Source organism: Bufo gargarizans, chromosome 3 (genome assembly GCF_014858855.1).
Source record: "Bufo gargarizans isolate SCDJY-AF-19 chromosome 3, ASM1485885v1, whole genome shotgun sequence".
NCBI lineage: Eukaryota > Metazoa > Chordata > Amphibia > Anura > Bufonidae > Bufo > Bufo gargarizans.
In genome coordinates, this window is record NC_058082.1 from 346,474,842 (window position 1) to 346,501,347 (window position 26,506).

The following is a 26,506-nucleotide window of genomic DNA, read 5'->3' on the forward strand; positions in this document are numbered from 1 at the left end:
CCGTTACGAAACCCTGCAGAGAGGTAAAGACATGGGAGGACTGGCTTTGCCAAACCCCTATCTCTTTTTTTTGACAGCCCAATTACAGCATTTTAAAGGTTGGGGTGGGATAGGAAGGGCCGGGAGAAGTGGGGAATTAGTCAAGTGCATCACTAGTTGTTACCCCCCAATAACGTTATTGGAAAAAGATGTAGCAGAGCCAGTGAAGTCTCTCCCAATTTTTTAATTAATGCGTACTTTGTGGAATAAATCTAGGGAGGCTCTAAATGTGGTAGATTTGCTCGACCTGTCGCCGATATGGAACAATCCCAAACTGCGGGAGCTATCTCAGCTATCAGACTTCCAAGGATGGGAGCGTAAGGGGCTGTGGAATATGGGTCAATTATATTCCCAGGGAGTACTAAAACAATTTGGACAATTATGCATGGAATTTGGGTTGGAATCCAGGCAATTCTACAAATACCTTCAACTTAGACATGCCATAAGCTCACAAATAAAAATAGGGCCGATAGTTTTTGCCTCCCATCAGGTGCTGTCCAAACTAATGGAGGTGGGGTCCTCCAGAGGAGCGATCTCTAGGGCCTATGGGGCGTTGCAGAAGGATAATCTGAAAAAATATCCATTACTAGTTAAGAGCAAATGGGAAAATGATGCGGGCCCTATCTCGGATGCTCAATGGGAGGAGGTGCTGGCATTGACTCCAGCTCTGTCATTAAGTGAGGCGGCTAGATTATCCCAGATTTTTCTTTTACATAGAGTGTACAGGTCGTACTCTTTCTGAAGATGATAGGGTGTCGCCCTGACTCCTTATGTCCGAAATGCAGGACAGATGACGCTGGGTTGTTCCACATGATCTGGCAATGCAGCACTCTGCATAGGTATTGGTCTAAGATAATAACCCTGATTAATAAATATACTGTGCTACATATACATTATATGCGAAAATGTGCATACTCGGATTGTTCGACTCTGAATCCCTGCGACCTCCCATTAAGACAGGTATTAATAGAATCTTATATCAAGCTAGAAAAACCATTGCTGCTAAATAGATTCAGCCGTCTCCTCCTAGCTTTGCTGAATTTGTGGCTAGGATGAATGTGGTCATAAGACTGGAGAGGGGAACGTACTTAAAGCAAAACTGTTTATCGAAATTTGATTCCGTATGGGGGCCGTGGATACATAGGGGTGTGCAGCCAGTGGCTGTCCTTGCACCATGGTAGCTGGATTATTCCAGGTCATCCTTAGTGCAATGGTGGCGCAGGTGTGATTGCGACTGACAATGTATGACTATTAGCCAAAAGAATGTGTACTGGGGGTGTGCCACTGTCTCCTTATCCCTGAATACAGGGGTTATATTTACCATCCTTACCTGTCAGTTAGCGTAATTGGTGGGGGGAGTCTGCCGTTGTATTCCTTATCTTCGCTATGGAAACCATACTTACCATCTTTGCTCGTTGGCCCATGGAATTGGTATCACAGGTCTGCCAAGGTCTCTATTGTCTCCGTTGTTGAATTCACTATTGTAATCTTTGTATTGCACATATTTTAATGTATCTGGATGATATGTTATAATTGCTGCTCATCTCATTCAATTTTTGTGTTATGGGGGATTTTGTTATTGTATTTAATGAAAACATTTGTTATTATTCAATAAAAATGATCTGATTTAAAAAAAATATAATTATGATGGAAATGCGGTTATTATTTTGGAATCTTTTTTCCAGCTTTCCACTACATGGTATACTATATAAAATGATGCCTTTAGAAAGTACAACTTGTCCCTCAAATAAAGCTATGTGAACGGAAAAAAAAAAGTTATGGATCTAGGAATGCAGGGGATAGAAAGGGGCTAATTGGTCTGGTTCTTAAATGCGTTATCCCATGAATAATGTAAAAAATGAAAATCTGATATAATATACTACATGTCAGTCTCTTTCTAACAAAGCTAGAACCAGCCCTGTACCGCACATGGATCCAGAGATCTCCCCATTCATTGCTCTGCTAGATTTATATCAGGGCAGTTCAAGGGGAGTGTCTTTTCTGCATTAGCTAAGGGGGCGTGTCTCAGCTCTCCTATCATAGCTCAGAAGGCAGTTGAAGTGAAGGATGACACTGAGCATGTGCGGCCTTCTCAGTGAGCCGGACAAAGAAATAAGAAAAAAAGCAGTGGGCGCTATATAGATAGCTAAAAGTATTCAGATCCAGGTGCTGGTTTGAAAAATGTAGAATATTTTTCCTTGTACAATCCCTTTAAGGGATTAAAGGAAACTTGTCATGCTGCCGATTCATGCTGCCTTAACCACAGGTAGCATGAAATAGCTATACAGTTTGTGTATAGGAAGAGACCTATCAATCATACAGAGTCAAGTGAGGAGAATGTGGAGAGGAAAGGTGCCCATTGGATATTTCTCCCCGTGCATGGCCCATTTAATTACTGTGTTTTCCCTAAAGCGCTTCAGCCTTTCAGAGTAGTTCCTTGGAATAAGGGCACCAGTCACTACTTTGTAGTACCTGTGGTGAGGGCAGCATGAATCTACTGACAGGTTTCATGTAAATATGATATGTAAACCTATTTAACATAAGGAAAATGAAAGCTAAGGTTGATGTATTTAGCAGTTGATCAGTATTATTTCAGCAGCGAAAGGGTTAGAACAAATTTCCATCTATGTCTTTATCTCACAATGTGGCATAGCCTAGGAGGAAAGGGTGTGAGCTGCCACGGCTGTGGAGTCAGGCTATGGCACTGTCACACTCTCTAAAATAGAACATGATTGGGGTCTGTTTTATAGCAGCCGTCACCGAAAGTTGGCAGCTCATATTTACACTTTCAAATACATGGAACAAGAAATAATGTGGCACTCATCATTATCATAAACTGAACAGTACTAATCAAGTATTATGGTTTTATGGTTTTCTTTGTTTCTCTTTTGTATTGGACTTTGGTCTCATGAACACAACTGTATTTTCCATCCATATGCTATTTGCATTTTTTGCAGATAGCACAATGACCCATTAATTTCTATAGGGCGATGCACACATCCATACTTTCTGCGGACCTGTGACTGTTCCTCAGATTCTGTGCAGAATGTCCTATTTTGATCCGTAATGTGGATGAGAATAGGCACTTCTGTTAGTGGAAGCAAAAAAATGCAGAATGCACACGGAAGCAATCTGTATTTTGTGAATACGTGGTTTAAAGATTTCAGTAGCATCATACATATAGATGAATTATTGCCAAGCTGACTTCTGTTCACAAGAACAATTCAGTTTTATGTAGCTGGCTGTGTTACAGCTCCGTTTTTATGGCAGTATACTATGGCATCTCCAAATTGATCTAATTAATCCCAAGAATGTTTTTCCAGAAGAGCCTTTGTAATTTGTTTAAATGCAATTTCATGGGACTGATGAAGATAGCAGAGTGCTATTTCCATCAGTACCCTGTACTTTAAATGGAGTAGCATTGCACATGCTTGACTGCCACACGAGGAATGGCACAAAACCCCCATTCTGGCAATCTTTGGAGATCCCATTGGTCAGAGTCCCAGTTATCTAGCAATTATCACTTTGATAGATGATAATTTAATACTGGAATAAGCCTTCTGACTTTAGACTGACTTTGCTGAACACCCGCTCAAGTCTTGGCAACTGTTTTTAAGGCTGTCCACTTGTAAACAACCGTTCTCATGGTAGAATCTTGAATTTAAAATAGTTTGAAGATAATCAGAGCATTAGCAGAAGCCCAGACTGATGGACAGAATCTGCTTCTTTGACGTCATGGCATATGTTCTTTCTCTTTGGCATGATGTTGATCCACCTTAGTGCTGGTTGGTGAGCAATTGCTATGTAGACCCTAAAAAAATTTAATAGATAGAATTAATTAAAGGTTTTCTCCAGGCTCCTGGATAGATCATTACAGGGGTTCTCCGGGAGGGATAAAAATGAAAATACTGAAAAAACATGTTATTATAAATAAACTCTTAAATCCCTTTAATTATTTATAAAGGCTCGTTTAGTCTAGGGGACAATCAGTGAAGGAGATAAAATGGCGGCTCTTAGGTTTATGATCATAAAATCCGTCCTTCTTGTGACACTGCAGGACGGCCTGTGTGAGAAAGCAGAGCACAGAGCCCTATGTAAAGTCTGCCGGTCTCAGCACTGTGAGGCTGTATATTATACACTCACCTAAAGAATTATTAGGAACACCTGTTCTATTTCTCATTAATGCGATTATCTAGTCAACCAATCACATGGCAGTTGCTTCAATGCATGTAGGGTTGTGGTCCTGGTCAAGACAATCTCCTGAACTCCAAACTGAATGTCAGAATGGGAAAGAAAGGTGATTTAAGCAATTTTGAGCGTGGCATGGTTGTTGGTGCCAGACGGACCGGTCTGAGTATTTCACAATCTGCTCAGTTACTGGGATTTTCACGCACAACCATTTCTAGGGTTTACAAAGAATGGTGTGAAAAGGGAAAAACATCCAGTATGCGGCAGTTCTGTGGGCGAAAATGCCTTGTTGATGCTAGAGGTCAGAGGAGAATGGGCCGACTGATTCAAGCTGATAGAAGAGCAACGTTGACTGAAATAACCACTCGTTACAACTGAGGTATGCAGCAAAGCATTTGTGAAGCCACAACACGCACAACCTTGAGGCGGATGGGCTACAACAGCAGAAGACCCCACCGGGTCCCACACATCTCCACTACAAATAGGAAAAAGAGGCTACAATTTGCACGAGCTCACCAAAATTGGACTGTTGAAGACTGCAAAAATGTTGCCTGGTCTGATAAGTCTCGATTTCTGTTGACACACTCAAATGGTAGAGTCCGAATTTGGCGTAAACAGAATGAGAACATGAATCCATCATGCCTTGTTACCACTGTGCAGGCTGGTGTAATGGTGTGGGGGATGTTTTATGGGCACACTTTAGGCCCCTTAGTGCCAATTGGCCATCGTTTAAATGCCACGGGCTACCTGAGCATTGTTTCTGACCATGTCCATCCCTTCATGACCACCATGTACCCATCCTCTGATGGCTACTTCCAGCAGGATAATGCACCATGTCACAAAGCTCTAATAATTTCAAATTGGTTTCTTGAACATGACAATGAGTTCACTGTACTAAAATGGCCCCCACAGTCACCAGATCTCAACCTAATAGAGCATCTTTGGGATGTGGTAGAACGGGAGCTTCGTGCCCTGGATGTGCATCCCTCAAATCTCTATCAACTGCAAGATGCTATCCTATCAATATGGGCCAACATTTCTAAAGAATGCTATCAGCACCTTGTTGAATCAATGCCACTTAGAATTTAGGCAGTTCTGAAGGCAAAAGTGGGTCCAACACCATATTAGTATGGTGTTCCTAATTATTCTTTAGGTGAGTGTATACAGATGACAGCTGAGATAACTGCTCCGCTGTGTCCCTGTGCTTCAGAAAGGAGTTTACCTCATCCCGTACTCGGAGACCAAACGTGCTGCTGTTGGAGAGGAGCGTCTTTAGAAAACACCTCAGCCCGCCAGTACGGGATGAGGTAAACTCCCTTTTGAAGCACAGGGACACAGCGGAGCAGTTATCTCAGCTGTCATCTGCATATAATATACAGCCTCACAGTGCTGAGACCGGCAGACTTTACATAGGGCTCTGTGCTTTCTCACACCCGGAGAACCCCTTTAATATCCAATCGGTGAGGTTCTCATACTCCATACCAGCACTGATCAGCTGTTCCCTGCAGCCTCCACTAGAAATGGCATATGTATTCAAATTTTTCTCAAGAATAAAACAATGGTGACGGGTATTACGCTCACCTGAGCTAGCACTATAAGACCGTGTGCCTTGCTTTACAGTGAATTTCCTACTGACAGGCTTCCTTTAAACAGATGTTTTTCCTGTTCCCTGAGAGAACAGAATAATGGACAAATCGACACATGTGAACTCAGCCTTATCCATTTTGAGGAAATACCGTATATAGGATTCAAGGTGTTACTTTTATTTAAGTTTGATGCTTAAACCCTGATTTTTAGCCTCTTCATTTTTGGTGTTCTTGTAAAGATATATGCATGTAGGCATAAGTGGGGCAGATGTATCATGCCTTCACTCCAGAATTCTGGCTTCAAAAAGTCTCAAAATAAGGCTATTGTGACCTTTTGGACTCATTTGCGTAAAATTTTGAGACTTTTTGCCGTTTTACACCACTCATTACAGTTTTGTGTGGATAGCTCTGTTACTGAGTTTCACTCTAGATTTATCAGTGAGACTTTTTTTAAAAGTCGCAAAAATAGTCGCAATTTCACTCCATTAGGAGGACGAAGAAGAAAAACTGGAGTAGCTTTTCTAGACAAAAGTGTTAGGGCTCATGCACATGACAGTATGGCTTTTTCAGTTTTTTACGAACCCATTGTTCCATTTTTTGTTTCTGTTGTGTTTCTGTTTGTGTTTTTCCATATTCCATATACAGTATATAGTAATTACATAGACAAAATTGGTCTGGGCATAACATTTTCAATAGATAGTTCAGCAAAAACTGAATGGATACGGAAGACATACAGATGCATTTCCGTATGTGTTGCATTTTTTTTTTTTTGCGGACCCATTGACTTGAATGGAGCCAAGCACCGTGATTTGCGGACATGTTCTATCTTTTCACGGTACGGAAATACGGAAATACTGAAACGGAATGCACACGGAGACACTTTTTTTTGCTGAACCATTGAAATGAATGGTTCAGTATATGTACCGCATACTGAACTAAAAAAACGGGCAGTATACTGAACGCAAAATACTGTCGTGTGCATGAGCCCTTAGGTTTATGAATAAGACAACATTTGATAAATGTGGCATAAAGTACTAAAAACACAGACTCAAGCAAAACTTACTTCAAATATTCCCCTCATGATAAATTCCCCCCAATGAATCTTAAAAATATTTTTTAGTTGGTGCTCTACTTGACTTCATAGACTTTGAGGCACAAACATGAATTTTTATGTGTGTTTACATAACATTATTCAGTGTAATGTAATTCAGCGTTTTTACAGTGTTACAAAAGTCTAGTCTAGTTTCCCAAAACATATTGTATATGGGTATAACAAGAACATTGTATTTAATCATTTTTTGTATATGTCTGAAGTGTTAATATTTTCCCGGCTACGAGAGGTGCCAAATGATCAGAAACCTCAGAAGCGACATGGGTGCTGGGGAGCCAGGTAAGTACAACCTGTGTCAGGGGCCCAGGCATATGGGGAGGCATTTTAGGGGTTGGATAACCCTTTTAATAGCCATTCAGTGGCTTTATAGAAAGTACAGGTCAGGTCTTCTCTTCATACAGCTGATCAGCAGTGGTGCTGGGTCATCAGTATTAACCACTTCAGCCCCGCTAGCTGAAACACCCTTAATGACCAGGCCACTTTTTACACTTCGGCACTACACTACTTTCACCGTTTATCGCTCGGTCATGCAACTTACCACCCAAATGAATTTTACCTCCTTTTCTTCTCACTAATGGAGCTTTCATTTGGTGGTATTTTATTGCTGCTGACATTTTAACTTTTTTTGTTATTAATCAAAATGTAACGATTTTTTTGCAAAAGAATGACATTTTTCACTTTCAGCTGTAAAATTTTGCAAAAAAAACGACATCCATATATAAATTTTTCGCCAAATTTATTGTTCTACATGTCTTTGATAAAAAAAAATGTTTGGGCAAAATAAAAATGGTTTGGGTAAAAGTTATAGCGTTTACAAACTATGGTACAAAAATGTGAATTTCCGCTTTTTGAAACAGCTCTGACTTTCTGAGCACCTGTCATGTTTCCTGAGGTTCTACAATGCCCAAACAGTAGAAAAACCCCACAAATGACCCCATTTCGGAAAGTAGACACCCTAAGGTATTCGCTGATGGGCATAGTGAGTTCATAGAACTTTTTATTTTTTGTCACAAGTTAGCGGAAAATGATGATGATTTATTTTTTTTTATTTTTTTCTTACAAAGTCTCATATTCCACTAACTTGCGACAAAAAATAAAAATTCTAGGAACTCACCATGCCCCTCACAGAATACCTTGGGGTGTCTTCTTTCCAAAATGGGGTCACTTGTGGGGTAGTTATACTGCCCTGGCAATTTAGGGGCCCAAATGTGTGAGAAGAACTTTGCAATCAAAATGTGTAAAAAATGACCGGTGAAATCCGAAAGGTGCACTTTGGAATATGTGCCCCTTTGCCCACCTTGGCAGCAAAAAAGTGTCACACATCTGGTATCGCCGTACTCAGGAGAAGTTGGGGAATGTGTTTTAGGGTGCCATTTTACATATACCCATGCTGGGTGAGAGAAATATCTTGGCAAAAGACAACTTTTCCCATTTTTTTATACAAAGTTGGCATTTGACCAAGATATTTATCTCACCCAGCATGGGTATATGTAAAATGACACCCCAAAACACATTCCCCAACTTCTCCTGAGTACGGCGATACCAGATGTGTCACACTTTTTTGCAGCCTAGATGCGCAAAGGTGCCCAAATTCCTTTTAGGAGGGCATTTTTAGACATTTGGATCCCAGACTTCTTCTCACACTTTAGGGCCCCTAAAAAGCCAGGGCAGTATAAATACCCCACTTTGGAAAGAAGACACCCCAAGGTATCCAATGAGGGGCCTGGCAAGTTCATAGAATTTTTTTTTTTTTGCAAAAGTTTGCGGAAATTGATTTTTTTTTGTTTTTTCTCACAAAGTCTCACTTTCCGCTAACTTAGGACAAAAATTTCAATCTTTCATGGACTCAATATGCCCCTCAGCGAATACCTTGGGGTGTCTTCTTTCCAAAATGGGGTCAGTTGTGGGGTGTTTGTACTGCCCTGGCATTTGAGGGTCTCCGCAATCATTACATGTATGGCCAGCATTAGGAGTTTCTGCTATTCTCCTTATATTGAGCATACAGGTAATGAGATTTTTTTTTTCCGTTCAGCCTCTGGGCTGAAAGAAAAAAATGAAAGGCACAGATTTCTTCATTCGCATTGATCAATGTGGATGAAAAAATCTCTGCCAAAAAAAAAAATGGAGGGGAAAGGCGTCTGCCAGGACATAGGAGCTCCGCCCTACATCCATACCCACTTAGCTCGTATGCCCTGGCAAACCAGATTTCTCCATTCGCATCAATCGATGTGGATGAATAAATCATTGCCGGGATTTTTTTTTTTTTTTTTTATATATATATACAAAGTGTTTGCCAAAGCATAGGAACGCCGCCTCCTCCTCAGCTCGTATGCCTCGGCAAACGTATCTGTCACTGCAGAGGAGAAAATCCTGTCTTGCAGCGCCGCATACACCGACTTGCGTGTAATCTGACAGCAGCGCAATGCTTCTGTCAGAATGCACATCGGTGCTGCAGCTGGTCGATCAGTTGGTCCACCTGGAAGGTAAAAAGACAAAAAAAAAAAAAGAAAAAACCAGGCCGCAACGCAATAATTTTATTAACTTTGCAACAGAACATGTAACTTTAACTTTTTGAACTGAACATTAACGTGTTTGCTTACTGGTGTGTTTTTTTTTTTTTTGTTTTTTTTTTACCTTTATAGAACAAACCTCTCCTTCCCCATGGGTCAATGTGCAAAGCGCAAATCGCCCAAAGATGTGGCGAAGTGCGTTATGCACTTTGTCCCATGTGAAAGGAGACGTTTGCAGCAGCAGTGAGTGAATGGGCCCTAATAGCCCTGTGTGCCTATCCTGGTGAGATGATCCCTATGCTAATAGTGTACCTGTGAGTGGTACTTCCGGAAACACTCTCCAAAGCATAGGGCAGGGTGGTCAGGACAGTCAGGACAGAAATAGCGGGTGTCACGCCTTATTCCACTCCTGCTACAGACACGACATCTTTTTCGGGGTGACGGTTGGGTTGAGGTACCAGGAACGACATTGGGGAAATGTCGCTCGTGTAGACGGCTAACTACACTGGTGGATGGGGCCACGGAACCTCCTGGGTACAGGAGGTTCTCGATGATCTCTTCCTGAAGTTTGAGGAAGGATCCAGTTCTCCCAGCCTTACTGTAGAGAACAAAACTATTGTACAGAGCCAATTGAATTACATATACAGACACCTTCTTATACCAGCGTCTGGTTCTGCGGGAAACTAAATACGGAGACAACATCTGGTCATTGAAGTCGACCCCTCCCATGTGGAGGTTATAGTCGTGGACTGAGAGGGGCTTTTCAATGACACGGGTTGCTCGCTCAATTTGTATTGTCGTGTCTGCGTGAATGGAGGAGAGCATGTAAACGTCACGCTTGTCTCTCCATTTCACCGCAAGCAGTTCTTCGTTACACAGTGCGGCCCTCTGCCCCCTTGCAAGACGGGTGCTAACGAGCCGTTGGGGGAAGCCCGCGCGACTAGTTTGCGCGGTACCACAGGCGCCAATCCGTTCTAGAAACAAATGCCTAAAGAGGGCCACACTTGTGTAAAAATTGTCCACATAAAGATGGTACCCCTTGCCAAATAAGGGTGACAACAAGTCCCAAACTGTCTTCCCACTGCTCCCCACGTAGTCAGGGCAACCGACCGGCTCCAGGGTCTGATATTTTCCCTCATAGACACGAAATTTGTGGGTATAGCCTGTGGCCCTTTCACAGAGCTTATACAATTTGACCCCATACCGGGCGCGCTTGCTTGGGATGTATTGTTTGAAGCCAAGGCGCCCGGTAAAATGTATTAGGGACTCCTCTATGCAGATGTTTTGCTCTGGGGTATAAATATCTGCAAATTTCAGGTTGAAATGGTCTATGAGGGGCCGAATTTTGTGGAGCCGGTCAAAAGCAGGGTGGCCCCTGGGACGGGAGGCGGTGTTGTCACTAAAGTGCAGGAAACGCAGGATGACCTCAAATCGTGTCCTGGACATAGCAGCAGAGAACATGGGCATGTGATGAATCGGGTTCGTGGACCAATATGACCGCAATTCATGCTTTTTTGTCAGGCCCATGTTGAGGAGGAGGCCCAGAAAAGTTTTAATTTCGGAAACTTGGACTGGTTTCCACCGGAACGGCTGGGCATAATAGCTTCCCGGGTTAGCGGTTATAAATTGTGTGGCATACCGATTTGTTTCTGCCACAACTAAGTCTAAAAGCTCCGCAGTCAAGAACAGCTAAAAAAATCCCAGGGCCGAACCGATCTGAGCTGTCTCAACCCGAACTCCAGACTGGGCGGTGAAAGGGAAAACTACAGGTGCGGCTGAAGTTGGGGACTGCCAATCAGGGTTTGCCAGCACCTCTGGGATTCTAGGGGCTCTACGGGCACGTCTTTGCGGTGGCTGCGACGGGGTCACTACTGCACGTGCCACCGTACCAGCTTCAACTGCCCTTCTGGTGCTCGCTACTTCACCAGGTTGTACGGCAGTGCTGGTACTAGGTCCAGGAAGGGCTGGGCTGCTGGTGTATGCCTCACCACGTAATCCGACAGCACCAGCCCCACTCTGCTGCTCTTGAAGCGGATCCTGCGCAACCTGCGGTCTAGCGACACGGGGCCGGGTACGCCTGGTTCTATCAGGGACCTCAGCCTCCTCGTCCGAACTTTGGGTCAGAGAGCCACTGCTTTCTACAGGTTCGTATTCTGACCCGCTGGATTCATCAGATGAGGGTTCCCACTCCTCATCCGACTGGGTCAGAAGCCTGTAGGCCTCTTCAGAAGAATACCCCCTGTTAGACATGTGGGCAACTAAATTTAGGGGTATTCCCTGAGACTACCCAAGAAAAAAAAAGCAAGCCTGTCTTACAAAGGGGAGCCTAGCGAAGTACCGGAGGCCGCTGCGGTTGATAAAAAATATCAAAACTGATTTTTTTATCGCCGCAGTGCATGTAAATTGAATGTGCAGCGATCAAAAAAAAATTTTTTTTTTGTCACTGCGGTGGGGCGGGTGTGGGGAACGCACGTGTGGGCGAGCGATCAGGCCTGATCGGGCAAACACTGCGTTTTGGGTGGAGGGAGAACTAAAGTGACACTAGTACAATTATAGATCTGACCGTGATCAGTTTTGATCACTTCCAGATACTATAAAAGTACAAATGCTGATTAGCGATACGCTAATCAGCGAATAACGGACTGCGGTGCGGTGGGCTGGGCGCTAACCGATCCCTAAACTACCTAACCAAGGGGCCTAAACTATACTGAAACCTAACGGTCAATACCAGTGAAAAAAAAAGTGACAGTTTGCACTGATCACTTTTTTCTTTTCACTTGTGATTGACAGGGGCGATCAAAGGGGTGATCAAAGGGTTAATTGGGGTTCAGGGGGGTGATCAGGGGCTATAGTGTAGTGTTGGTGTACTCACTGTGAAGCCTGCTCCTCTGCTGGATCCAACCGACGAAAAGAACCAGCAGAGGAGCAGGCAGCCATATAACAGATCATATTTACAAATATGATCTGCTATCTGGCACTTTGATTGGATTTTTTAAAAATCAGCAACCTGCCAGCCAATGATCACGGCTGGCAGGTTGCTGACGAAATACTCCTGTGCGAAATGCCGGCGCGAACTGCGCATGCGCGGGCGCATATTCGCGTCATCTCGCGTCTCGCGAGATGACGCGTATATGCGTGACTCTGCGCAGTGCTGCCACCTCCGGACCGCACATCTGCGTTAGGCGGTCCGGAGGTGGTTAAAAAAAAGTCTTGAAAACCCCTTTAGGCTACTTTCGCATTAGCGTTTTTTGCGGATCCGTCATGGATCTGCAAAAACAATTTAGTTATAATAATACAACCGCATGCATCTGTCATGAACGGATCCGGTTGTATTATGTCTTATATAGCCATGACGGATCCGTCATGAACACCATTGAAAGTCAATGGGGGACAGATCCGTTTTCTATTTTGTCAGAGAAAGCGGATCCGTCCCCATTGACTTACATTGTGTTTCAGGACGGATCCGTCTTGCTCTGCACCACATTGCGGACAGGAAAGCGCTGCAGGCAGCATTATGGTGTCCGCCTCCAGAGCGGAATTGTGACTGAACGGAGGCAAACTGATGCATTCTGAGCGGATCCTTTTCCATTCAGAATGCATTAGGGCAAAACTGATCTGTTTTAGACCGCTTGTGAGAGCCCATGACGGATCTCAGAAGCGAAAAGCCAAAACGCTAGTGTAAAAGTAGCCTTAAATGTTGGACTTTTCTGTCCTCTCTAAAATTAGCTGTTAAATTGTTTTGTCAAAGGCAATTATTTCTGATTATTTTGAGAAACATGACTAGGCAAATTGTGATCACTTTTTCCACATTGTATTCAAAGGGTATTGTGAGTTACTGATGCATTACATATATTACAGTATCATCTGCAGAGCGATTGACAGCTGTGAAGTGAGGAGGGGCAGGTGTGAGGACATTGACCCCAGCTAAATAACAGGAAGTTCTGTTTCATCAGCGATACGAAGATCCCAAGAGAACCAAGCCTGGCAGCTGTATTCAATCACCACTTTTCTCCATAGACTCATCCCATACAGAAACATTGATGCTTCAGGGTTTGAAGCTTACAGATTTGTCTTATCAAGTCCATGGTTTTGGCAAATTATGCCTTCTGTTTCCACCTGTTAGGAAGTTTCCCATCTGTAGGGCTTCAAATTAAAATGTTTGACGCTCATTTGATATAGACATAAACTGTACCACTTATCTGCTTTTGGTTTAAACAAAAGGAACATAAAAACAGGGAAGCACATGGAAGTTTTGCTTAAGGGGGATGGTGTTGTCCCCGAGCTGCCTGCTGGTGTTTCTGCCTCCATCTCCTGTTGGCGTCTTTCACTTTCCAATGTGATGGCCAGCACCTGTATGCCTGGTCTGTTCTTCTCTTAGAATATGTGGAGGCTAAGTCGAAGAGCTAGTTGTACTCACAGTTGTCAAACTTTATCTCTCTGTTTACTGCAATCCATGTTACATCATAAAAAGAACCTGCAGGATGAGGGCGAGTTAGGCATTAAAACTCAGGTCAGATCCAAAAAGGAATTCAGACCCGAGACCACAACCCTAAATAAATACATATATCAAATTTAGAACCCAGAATTCATTCACACCTCAGTTGAGACCCTTTACGCTTAAAACCAGTAGTAGACTTTAGATTTCCTGAACTAATACAAACAAAAAATGAATTCCAGACAACCAAAGTCAATTCAGACCTTAGACCAGATCCTTTAAACTAATACATTCAACAAAACTCCAACATTAATTCAGGCCAAAGACCAGACTACAAAACGAATTTAGACCTAAGACCAGGCCTCAAAATAGATTTCAGACTAGACTAAATAAGGAAGTTAAAACAAACGAACCAGCACCTCCATAGTAAGTAAATTTGAGAACGCAGATGCACGCTACCTTGGCTGAAACACAATGTGATTAGTAAAACTACAAGTAACAGCACACTGATAGTCAGTTGCACAAAGATATAAGCAAATACTAAATGAAAAATAGGCTGCTTGATGGCTATACTTACTGCATCTCATCAGATGGGGCCTACTCTAACATGCCTCTCGTGGGCTTACAGCCTACAATCTGGGCAAAGTAGCACCCAGGTATATCCTACACATGCCTCCTCCAGGCTATCAGCCTGCAATATGGGCAAAGTAGAATACAGCTATATAATCTTTCTAATTAAAAGCACAAGGTAAATGGGCGGTGGTGCACGGTTCAAACTCACCGACTAGGGCTGCCACCCCCCAGTGCCAGTATCAATAGGAAAGAAAAACAAACGAACCAGCACCTCCATAGTAAGTAAATTTGAGAACGCAGGTGCACGCTACCTTGGCTGAAACACAATGTGATTCATAGAACTACAAGTAACAGCACACTGCTAGTCAATTGCATAAAGATATAAGAAAATACTAAATGAAAATAAGCTGCTTGGTGGCTATACTTACTGCAAGGGCAGTTAGAAGTTCTTTGCGTATATAACTGATAAAAAATATGTCAGGCCCATCTACCGAACAACACTACTTTGCCCATATTGCAGGCTGATAGCCTGGAGGAGGCATGTGTAGGATATAGCTGGGTGCTACTTTGCCCAGATTGTAGGCTGTAAGCCCAGGATAGGCATGTTAGAGTAGGCCCCATCTGATTAGAAGCCACCTTGTCGTTAGGTAGATGGCCCTGACATATTTTTGATCAATTATATGCGCAAAGAGCTTCTAACTGCCCTTGCAGTAAGTATAGCCACCAAGCAACTTATTTTTCATTTCGTATTTGCTTATATCTTTGTGCAATTGACTAGCAGTGTGCTGTTACTTGTAGTTCTACTAGACTAAATAAGTTCTGCCCCCTGACCCCAAATTAAAACAGACCGTAGACAATATCATACTGTGTCCTCTTTACCTCTGGACGCTAGCACAGTAGGTCCTGACATTGGTCAGTATGAGGATCCAGTTTGGCATTATTCATCTGTGAAAGGAGGGGAAAGAGCTATAACTGATGCCAGTGTTCTCTATAGGATTTGATTTGCATAACTCAAAATAAATCCAACAGATATCAACCTAGTTGAAAATTAATAAAAACAATCTTTACACCGTCTTGGACTGCCTAAAGACCCCTTTACACTGTTCAATTGAGCAGGCGAATGTCAGGAAGGAAGCGTTCAAGTTAAAGCTTTGGCTTAACCTGTTCTCGACTGCCTTACCACTATATACGTTTGCGGTCGGGCCATTGCTGCCTGGTGCTTGCTGTTTTAAACAGCAGGCACCCAGGACTAATGTATGCGATCCACAATAACGTTTAACCCCTCAGATGCCATGGTCAAATGGAGGAGATGGAGGCCCCTAGCGGATCCTTCAATGCAGATGTGAACAAATCCTTAGATCAAGGCTTAAAAATTTTTGTAGTCTAGTCTCACCAAGCAAAACATGGATACAACTGGGCCTCACCAGTAATCAAAGAAAAGAAAAATGGTTGGCACTCCACATTGATAATTAGGTCTCGGTGCTCAGTGATAGGGTAATTCCCGGATAATTCTGTTTGAAAATATCACAGCACTCGGATAAGATTTGAATTGCTGTAAAGTTTTTATTCCATCCACAAGTATTTTGTTAACATGGCCAACATTTCGGTCCGACCCGGACCTTGTTCATGGCCGATTAATTCTTTTGTGGCATAAGAAATGGATGGTGTTCTGTTTTCAAGTAATCAAGGTCCAAACCAAAAAAACTATTGTTCACCCGAACTCAGCATCGTATTAATGCCCTTGTGTAGCTTAAGGCCCATTCACATGACCGTATGAGCGCTGTGCCCGTGTTGTGGACTGCAAATAGTGAGTCTGCAAAACACGGGCATCGGCAATGTGAACCCTGTACTGCGTTGTGTTCCCATTGACTTGAATGGGTCTGCGATCTGCAAGATACCGCAAAAGATAGGACATGTCATGTGGCCTTGAGCATCAATTACAGCTTGACAACGACATCTTATGCGGTTCACAAGTCGACTTATTGTATACTAAATCAGGGCATCCCACTGTTCTTGAACGGAGGCCTTCAGGTCATTGAGGTTCTGGGGTGCAAAGTTAACAGCCTCTACACAACTCGGCTGATCCAATAGGTTTTCAATGGAATTCAGGTCTGGAGAAAGTGCAGGCCATTCCATTTTTAGTACCCCATGTCCAGCAGTCGTTCCCTAAGTATGTGACCTCGATGATCTGGCGCATTGTCATCCATGAAGAAGGAAGTAGGCCTGTGTTGTTCATGCAGAGGCACAATGACTGGATTAATGATGTTTTTCAAGTAGTATGTGCTTGTCACTGTACTATTTACAAAGTGTAGGGCAGTTCTGTATTGACCAGACACACCTGCCCACACTGTAACACCACCATCACCAAAGGCTCATCTGGTGACAACAGTGGCTGATGCATAGCACTCTCTTTGACGTCTCCAACATTGTTGGTGGCCATTATTTCTGCTCAGCTGGAATCGACTTACATCAGTGTATTGCAATTGTCTGTATTATGTATGCGCACCCCTTATCATATGTACAGCGCTATGGAATGAATGGCGCTTTAATAATAAATAATAATAATAATCAGTGAACAGCACTGAGGCCCACTGGTCTCTCGTCCACCATAGATGCTCCCTGGTCCATGCAAGACGTTTATGCCTGTGCCTGGTGGTGTGGTCAGGTACCCTTGCAGGTCGTCTAGCACACAGACCAGTGTGACAAGACTATGAATCCAATAGATGGCGCTGTTCATGAGTAGTGTAGATCGCGAATATTCTAATCCCAATTTTTTATCGCAAATTTTCCATGCAAAAGGCTACACTAATAGTCTTGTCACAAGACTATGAAACCAATAGATGGCGCTGTTCATGAGTAGTGTAGATCGCAAATTTTCCATGCAAATGTTTTTTCAGCTGGAAAACAAGGCAGATTCTACTCATTTGCATGTCTTTCCCATATGCCCATGTCTATGCAAATGAGTTTTTACATGACAAAACTGTATAGAAAGGTTATTGAATATTATGTTAGGACAATCAGAAAACTTTTTGTCACCCTAATAATATTGATCTAGGTGCGCAGGTCCACCCAAGCCATCCAACATATTTGAAGTTACTTTGAGGCTTACTGGCTCTCAGTCAGATAAGAGCTGGTTTGTAAGGTATGCTGACTAAGCCTGTTATCTGTCTCATGGATAGATTGATGGCTTGCACCACATACCTGGTTTTTGGCATATAGCCTTTGTGTGGTTATCTATTGTATGTCGTGGATAATAGGAGTCCAAGACGCATCCAGATATCCTCTTACTGCTGTTTCCAAACCATTTTGATAGGGTTTCCATCAATTTCTCACCTTTTTTCCATTAAACTCCTTGTTAGAGAACAGCAAGTTGTGCAAAAAGTACTGAAATATTGAACAGTTGGACATGTGCATTCAAAAGTTTAGAGAAGGTCACATTAAACTTACCTGTGAAGATTAGAGCGCATTTTAGGTTCATCCTGAAATTTCACCCTCAAGCCAAACTTTTTGTGAGTAGTGTGTTTGTGTATATACAGTGGATACACACCCCTGTTAGGCTTCTGTGATGTAAAAATAAGACAAAGATAAATCATTTCAGAACTTTTTCCACCTTTAAATATAATGTGACCTATAAACTGTACAACTCAATTGAAAAACAAACTGAAATCTTTTAGGTAGAGGGAAGAAAAATATATAAAAATAAAATAATATGGTTGCATAGGTGTGCACACCCTTAAACTAATACTTTGTTGAAGCACCTTTACAGCACTCAGTCTTTTTGGGTATGAGTCTATCAGAATGGCACATTTTGACTTGGCAAGATTTGCCCACTCTTCTTTGCAAAAACACTCCAAATCTGTCAGATTGCGAGGGCATCTTCCGTGCACAGCCCTCTTCAGATCACCCCACAGATTTTCAATTGGATTCAGGTCTGGGCTCTGGCTGGGCCATTCCAAAACTTCAATCTTCTTCTGGGGAAGCTATTCATTTGTTGATTTGGATGTATGCTTTGGGTCGTTGTCATGCTGAAAGATGAAGTTCCTCTTCATGTTCAGCTTTCTAGCAAAAGCCTGAAGGTTTTGTACCAATATTGACTGGTATTTGGAACTGTTAATAATTCCCTCTAGCTTAACTAACACCCCAGTTCCAGCTGAAGAAAAACAGCCCCAAATCATGATGCTGCCACCACCATGCGTTACTGTGGGTATGGTGTTCTTTTGGTGATGTGCAGTGTTGTTTTTGGCGCCAAACATATGTTTTGGAATTATGGCCAAAAAGTTCAACCTTAGTTTCATCAGACCATAACACCTTTTCCCACATGCTTTTGGGAGACTTCAGATGTGTTTTTGTAGCCTGGCTTGGATGTTTTTCTTCATAAGAAAAGGCTATCATCTTGCCACTCTACCCCATAGCCCAGACATATAAAGAATATGGGAGATTGTTGTCACATGTACCACATAGCCAGTACTTGTCAGATATTCCTGCAGCTCCTTGAATGTTGCTGTAGGCCTCTTGGTAGCCTCCGAGACCAGTTTTCTTCTCGTCTTTTCATAAATTTTGGAGGGACGTCTAGTTCTTGGTAATGTCACTGTCGTGACATATTTTCTCCACTTGATGATGAATGTCTTCACTGTGTTCCATGGTATATCTAATGCCTTGGAAATTCTTTTGTACCCTTCTCCTGACTGATACCTTTTAACAATGAGATCCCTATGATGGACCATGGCTTTTGCTGTGGGATGCGACTAAGAAAATTTCAGGAAAGACAAACTAGAGCAGCTGAACTTTATTTGGGGTTAATCAGAGGCACTTTAAATGTTGGCAGGTGTATGCTGACTCCTATTTAACATGATTTTGAATGGGATTGCTTAATTCTGAACACAGCTTATCCCCAGTTATAACAGGGTGTGCACCAACATTATTTTAGTTTTTTTTTTTCTTCCCTCCACCTAAAAGATTTCAGTTTGTTTTTCAATTGAGTGGTACAGTTTATAGGTCACATTTAGGTGGAAAAAGTTCTGAAATGATTTATCTTTGTCTTATTTTTTTACATCACAGAAACATGACATTTTAACAGGGGTGTGTAGACTTTTTATATCCACTGTATATACACAAACACACTACTCACAAAACGTTTGGCTTGAGGGTGGAATTTCAGGATGAACCTAAAATGTGCTCTAACCTTCACAGGTGAGTTTAATGTGACCTTCTCTAAACTTTTGAATACACATGTCCAACTGTTCAATATTTCTGTACTTTTTGCACAACTTGCTGTTCTCTAACAAGGAGCTTAATGGAAAAATTCACAATAGGTGTTTGATCCATGAATGCCCAATGGTTCAATTAAAATTGGTATTTAAACAGTCCTCCTCATCATGCTATTCACATTTTGACATCATGAGTAGTGTTAATCGAGCACCAAAGTGCTTGTGTGCTTTTTTACATCACAGAAACCTGAAATTTTAACAGGGGTGTGTAGACTTTTTATATCCACTGTATATATATATATATATATATATATATATACACAGTACAGACCAAAAGTTTGGACACACCTTCTCATTCAAAGAGTTTTCTTTATTTTCATGACTATGAAAATTGTAGATTCACACTGAAGGCATCAAAACTATGAATGAACACATGTGGAATTATATACATAACAAAAAAGTGTAAAACAACTGAAAATATGTCATATTCTAGGTTCTTCAAAGAAGCCACCTTTTGCTTTGATTACTGCTTTGCACACTCTTGGCATTCTCTTGATAAGCTTCAAGAGGTAGTCACCTGAAATGGTCTTCCAACAGTCTTGAAGGAGTTCCCAGAGATGCTTAGCACTTGTTGGCCCTTTTGCCTTCACTCTGCGGTCCAGCTCACCCCAAACCATCTTGATTGGGTTCAGGTCCGGTGACTGTGGAGGCCAGGTCATCTGGCGCAGCACCCCATCACTCTCCTTCATGGTCAAATAGCCCTTACACAGCCTGGAGGTGTGTTTGGGGTCATTGTCCTGTTGAAAAATAAATGATGGTCCAACTAAACGCAAACCGGATGGCATAGCATGCCATGCTGGTTGAGTATGCCTTCAATTTTGAATAAATCCCCAACAGTGTCACCAGCAGAGCACCCCCACACCATCACACCTCCTCCTCCATGCTTCACGGTGGGAACCAGGCATGTAGAGTCCATCCGTTCACCTTTTCTGCGTCGCACAAAGACACAGTGGTTGGAACCAAAGATCTCAAATTTGGACTCATCAGACCAAAGCACAGATTTCCACTGGTCTAATGTCCATTCCTTGTGTTCTTTAGCCCAAACAAGTCTCTTCTGCTTGTTGCCTGTCCTTAGCAGTGGTTTCCTAGCAGATATTCTACCATGAAGGCCTGATTCACACAGTCTCCTCTTAACAGTTGTTTTAGAGATGTGTCTGCTGCTAGAACTCTGTGTGGCATTGACCTGGTCTCTAATCTGAGCTGCTGTTAACCTGTGATTTCTGAGGCTGGTGACTCGGATGAACTTATCCTCCGCAGCAGAGGTGACTCTTTGTCTTCCTTTCCTGGGGCGGTCCGCATGTGAGCCAGTTTCTTTGTAGCGCTTGATGGTTTTTGTGACTGCACTTGGGGACACTTTTAAAGTTTTCCCAATTTTTCGGACTGACTGACCTTCATTTCTTAAAGTAATGATGGCCAATCGTTTTTCTTTACTTAGCTGCCTTTTTTCTTGCCATAATACAAATTCTAACAGTCTATTCAGTAGGACTATCAGCTATGTATTCACCTGACTTCTCCACAACGCAACTGATGGTCCCAACCCCATTTATAAGGCAAGAAATCCCACTTATTAAACCTGACAGGGCACACCTGTGAAGTGAAAACCATTTCAGGTGACTACCTCTTGAAGCTCATCAAGAGAATGCCAAGAGTGTGCAAAGCAGTAATCAAAGCAAAAGGTGGCTACTTTGAAGAACTTAGAATATGACATATTTTCAGTTGTTTCACACTTTTTTGTTATGTATCTAATTCCACATGTGTTAATTCATAGTCATGAAAATAAAGAAAACTCTTTGAATGAGAAGATGTGTCCAAACTTTTGGTCTGTACTGTATATATATATATATATATATATATATATATATATATATATACACACATACATATATATATACACATATATTAGTGATGAGCAAATTGGTTCATCCAGGTACAGACAAAGGCTACTTTCACACTGGCATTTTGGCTTTCCGTTTGTGAGATCCATTCAGGGCTCTCACAAGAGGTCCAAAACGGATCAGTTTTGCCCTAATGCATTCTGAATGGAAAAGGATCCGCTCAGAATGCATCAGTTTGCCTCCGTTCCGTCTCCATTCCACTTTGGAGGAGGTTTTGGTGTCCGTCTGACGAAACTGAGCCAAATGGATCCATTGTGACACACAATGTAAGTCAATGGGGACGGATCCGTTTTCTATGACACAATCTGGCACAATAGAAAACTGATCCGTCCTCCATTGACTTTTAATGGTGTTCAAGACGGATCCATCTTGGCTATGTTAAAGATAAGATTCTGAATGGATGCAGATGGTTGTATGATCTGAACGGATCCATTTGTGCAGATCCATGATGGATCCGCAACAAACGCGAGTGTGAAAGTAGCATAACGCAACTCATTCATCAATTGATTATTATTGTGGCTCAGGAAATACGTAACTGCGCTGTTAAAAAGGAAAAATACCAGCAGCAATACCTTTTGTTTGATTCTGTGATTAGATCCAGTAGGTGTTGGTTCAGGCAGTGTTGGGCCTTAGCCTGGAGGCCCCAGTAGATATTTGTGATAAAGAAAACTGCAGCACTCATTGTCTTCCTTGAGTAGCATTGCTTGAAAAAGACTATTTGTAGTCGAAATGTAGCATTTGACTTGGTAAATTAACCACCACCAAAAGCTGGCAATCCCAGCGACCATCTTAATCTTGCACATGCAGTGTGAGTAGCAGCGAATGAGTGGAGTATATTGGTGCTTTTACCGCTACTCATAGTAATGTCACATGTGCGAGCAGGAGGTGGACTTTCTATGGACCCTACAGGGACATTACCTGGTGGCCTGATACCCAGGTGGCCACCAAATCCCTCCATACTGCCACTGCCCAGGTACATAAGTGCCTGATGCTCTCAGTGTTAATCTGAAATTTTCCGAACATTATAAAAAACACCAAGCACATTAGGTACATTAGCTTGGTGCTGTGGCCTTCATCTTACCTCCTAAGCCCCCTGCTCCACATCTTAACTAGAGACAATTGGAGGAGGAGAAAAAGAACAGGTAAAGAACAGGTAGTCAAGCAGTACACATAAAAATGGATGAAATTGCATAATACTGGAAGCCAAGAAGGATGACACACTGTAGTAATTACACAAAAGATAGTCTAAGAAATGACACAACTCTTGCTGGGATGAAGTAAACTTATCTTGTGACTGCAGCACATAGTGACGCATATCATTTCCTGGTACATGGATCTTACATCGGAAATGGTAAATAATCATGCATTGGCTGTGATGCCTTACACCGTACATAGTCATTTGTGTGTGACACAAACCTTATTGGAAATGTATTTTTGTTGAATGGTAATTATACACTGCATATCCAATCTGGAGAGTCCATAGTTAAAGTGACCCTCTGGTTCAAGAATAAAAATTCTGAATTGGGAAACAAACAGATCACTCACCCCTTGTTTTCATCTTTTAAGCTGCAGATCTGTTGATTACTGGAGTCCTTATCGGTCATCCAAGATGGTAGACTTTTTGCTGCCCTTGGATTGGCAACGCTTATTCATATGACCACTGCTGGCCAATCCAAGGGCAGGATTGGATAAGCAGAAAGTGCCTTGGAGTACTAATGCACAGTATAGATCAGGTAGTCGGAGCAGCAGTGCGGCTATCTTGGATGACATAGGGGAGTCCAGGAATCAGCTGATCTGAAAAGATGGGCATCAGATAGGTGTTCTGTTAAATTCTGAGTTAATATAACCTAAAGAGTGTCCCCTAAATTAAATGTAGCGCCTGGTCCACAGGTGCGTGCATAAGTGTGGATGTGCGCTAATGTGTGTAGTAGTTGTACTCCAGGTTCTGAAGCTCCCTAGGCTGGTGTGCAGTGATAGGAAGGGCGCATCAGTTCTTCCCTTCTGGGGCATTCTTAAGTTCTTGGGATCCTTCTGCCTGATGGCGGCCGAGGTGCCCTTGGGGTTGATGGTTTTACAGTGCAGGGCAGGGTGACTCATGATGCCAGCACTTTTTCGGAGCAATAGTAGCAATGCAGGAAGCAATAAGGAGGCCAAGTTAGTTGCAAAAACTTTACTGTACCTACTGCAGAAGTCATTGGATAAGCACACAGTACATCAAATGCAGTTTTCTCAGGATAGGTCATCAATATCAGATCGGCCAGTCGGCTGTTTGAAGAGACCGCAGCGCTCGTACAAGCGCTGTCTTCTCTTCACTGCTTACCTGCTCGCCATGACAATTGCAGCGACGAGCAGGTGTAATTACAACTCTGCTGTTTCCATTAAGTTCAATAGAACAGCTCCTCCATTCGCTTAAATAGGATTGAGCATCACATTGAAGTTATGGGGACGGCAGAGTTGTAAGTACACCTGCAGGTAAACAGTAATGAGAAGGCTGTTGCCTCTTAAAAAAAGGTTTATCTCTGTCCTGCGGTGCTACAGATACTGAAGTCTACGCCAGCTACAGTCTAGTGTAGGCTTCAGCAGTAACTTACACAACTTTCTGGTGAAATATGGCAGGAGGCACGTAGTCCTTCCCCCTCCTGCTAAATTGCGTGCACCATAATGTGCAGCTTTTTACGCCACAATTGTGGTGTAAACACTGTAGTAAATGTGCCCCAATGTGTAAGGGTACAGAGAGTACTCTTAAGACTAACAAGCGTTTGTAAAGGTGCAGCTGGTTAAGAGACGAACGAGCGAAATGCTTGTTCATCGGGTATTCGAATCTTTCATGCGGTTATAAAAATAATTGTTCGCCGGCAGCAGATTGTGCAATCTAATCACGCTCTGCTGCTGGCAAATATTAACTATGTATGGGGGCAAGCTATGGCATTAGCGATTGCTCCTCCCTATACTGTGGAGGAGATAGCTGCATCTAAATACAGGGGTCTCCTCCACTGATGAGCAGGCGATTGTTTGGAAGGAGCACTTTGCCTGCAAAATCTGCAGTGCAATACAGCCCTTAAAGGGGTATTCCGTAGAATAGGGGATAACTATCAGACCACCGATTATGAAAATGGCGGCCCCGTACCCCCTGCAGGCCCCCTGCTGCTCCCTCGAAATGATTGAAGTGGCCGTTCACACATGTGCACAGCCGCTCTATTCATCTCCATGGGAGTTCCGGTGATGGCTGAGTAGAGCGCTTGGCTATCTTCGGAGCTATCTTTTACTTACTGGAATACCGCTTTAAGCTGAGCTCATCCACCACACGCGACACACACATATCGCCAATGGCTTTGTCTAAGGGTGGTTGATAATTTTACTTGTAGATATTTAAAGGGGTTTTGCAGTGGTGTAATATTGATGAGCTATCTCCAGGATGAGTCATCAATAGGAGATCATTGGGGATCCGACTCCCGGCACCCCCTGGTTGAAGTTGCCTCTGAGCTCTGGCTTCCTCTTGCACATCGTCTCCTTTGTAGCTGCGGTGCAGTGTAATAAATAGATATACGGAAGAAAAACTCCCCTACCAGATCAAACCCAGGATTAAGTCATATTTCAGTGGATGCGGCGTGTCACGGTGAGTGAAGACTCCCAAAATGGAAAGAAGGGATCCAGTGCTGCCTTTCTCCAAACTGTCAACTTAATTAAAACGTACACATGCAGTTAAAAAAGACTGAGTTTTCTTGACGTGTTTCGGGCAACACTAGCAATTTGACAAAAGGCGAGTGTTGCCTGAAACGCGTCAAGAAACTCAGTCTTTTTAATTGCATGTGCACGCTTCAATAAAGTCTACAATTCGGAGAAAAGGCAGTGATGGAGCCTTGTTTTCCATTTTGCGTGCGGTTTAATTACAACTGCCCCCCCCCCCATTCACTTAACATTAAAGATCTGTCCTAAAAATAGATCTTCAATAAGCAAGTCCTGTAAAATTCCTTAAGGTCATGGATTTTTGTTGTATCAGAAAAATTGGTTTCATATTTTGGATTTTAAATCTGCATTTAAAACTTAGAATGGTTTGATAATGTGGTGGTTGACAGCCAAAGAATCAACAAGTAACATATGTCAGTGTTGGCGGTATTACCAGTAGTAAAATAACACACAATTATCCCCTCCTAATCTCCTTAGACTACATCTCCACCTGCTCGATGCGTTTGCTCTATATCTTTTTATACAATTAAACAGAATGACAATTTGCCATGCAGTTAGTAAATGTAAAACATCTGTGCAGTCAGTAATTCATTCCAGACATTTACAGATAAACCAGGGATGATTGTCCGTAGTGTTAACATACATGTATTAAGAAGGATTAGCAGCTTGTACAAAGAGAAGACAATTTATTACAGGCTCTGAAGACAGGAGTGATGATCTATAGACAAAGAAGGAGGCCCCTTAATGCTTCGGATTAGATGCTGCTACTTGTAATTTACGCTGGTTTTAAGACTATTTAGGTTGTAATGATTTGCACCACACCAAGGTGCAAGAATTGAGATATGAAAGAGGTGTTTGTTTAGGTAACTGGTAGAGACGGGACACATTCTTACACAAAATACTATATGGAGACCATGGGAGTAGGCACAAGTATTGGGAGAGATTATGTGGCAAATAGCATCACAATATGGCAGTGCAATATGGACGCTAATACATGGTCATCATTGACTACCTGCTGTTCTAACCACTAGTGTGTAATGTTCACTTCTGTGTAGCAACTGTGTGGGCATTACAATACGGCTAGTTTCATGAGTAAGGCCTCTTCCACAGGTCCGTGACAAGATAGTTAGTGGTTCATCCATGAAGATGTCCGTGAAGAATTAGTGTTTAGTCCATGTGTGTCCGTTATTTGCCCTCTATGTCATCCGTTTTTAA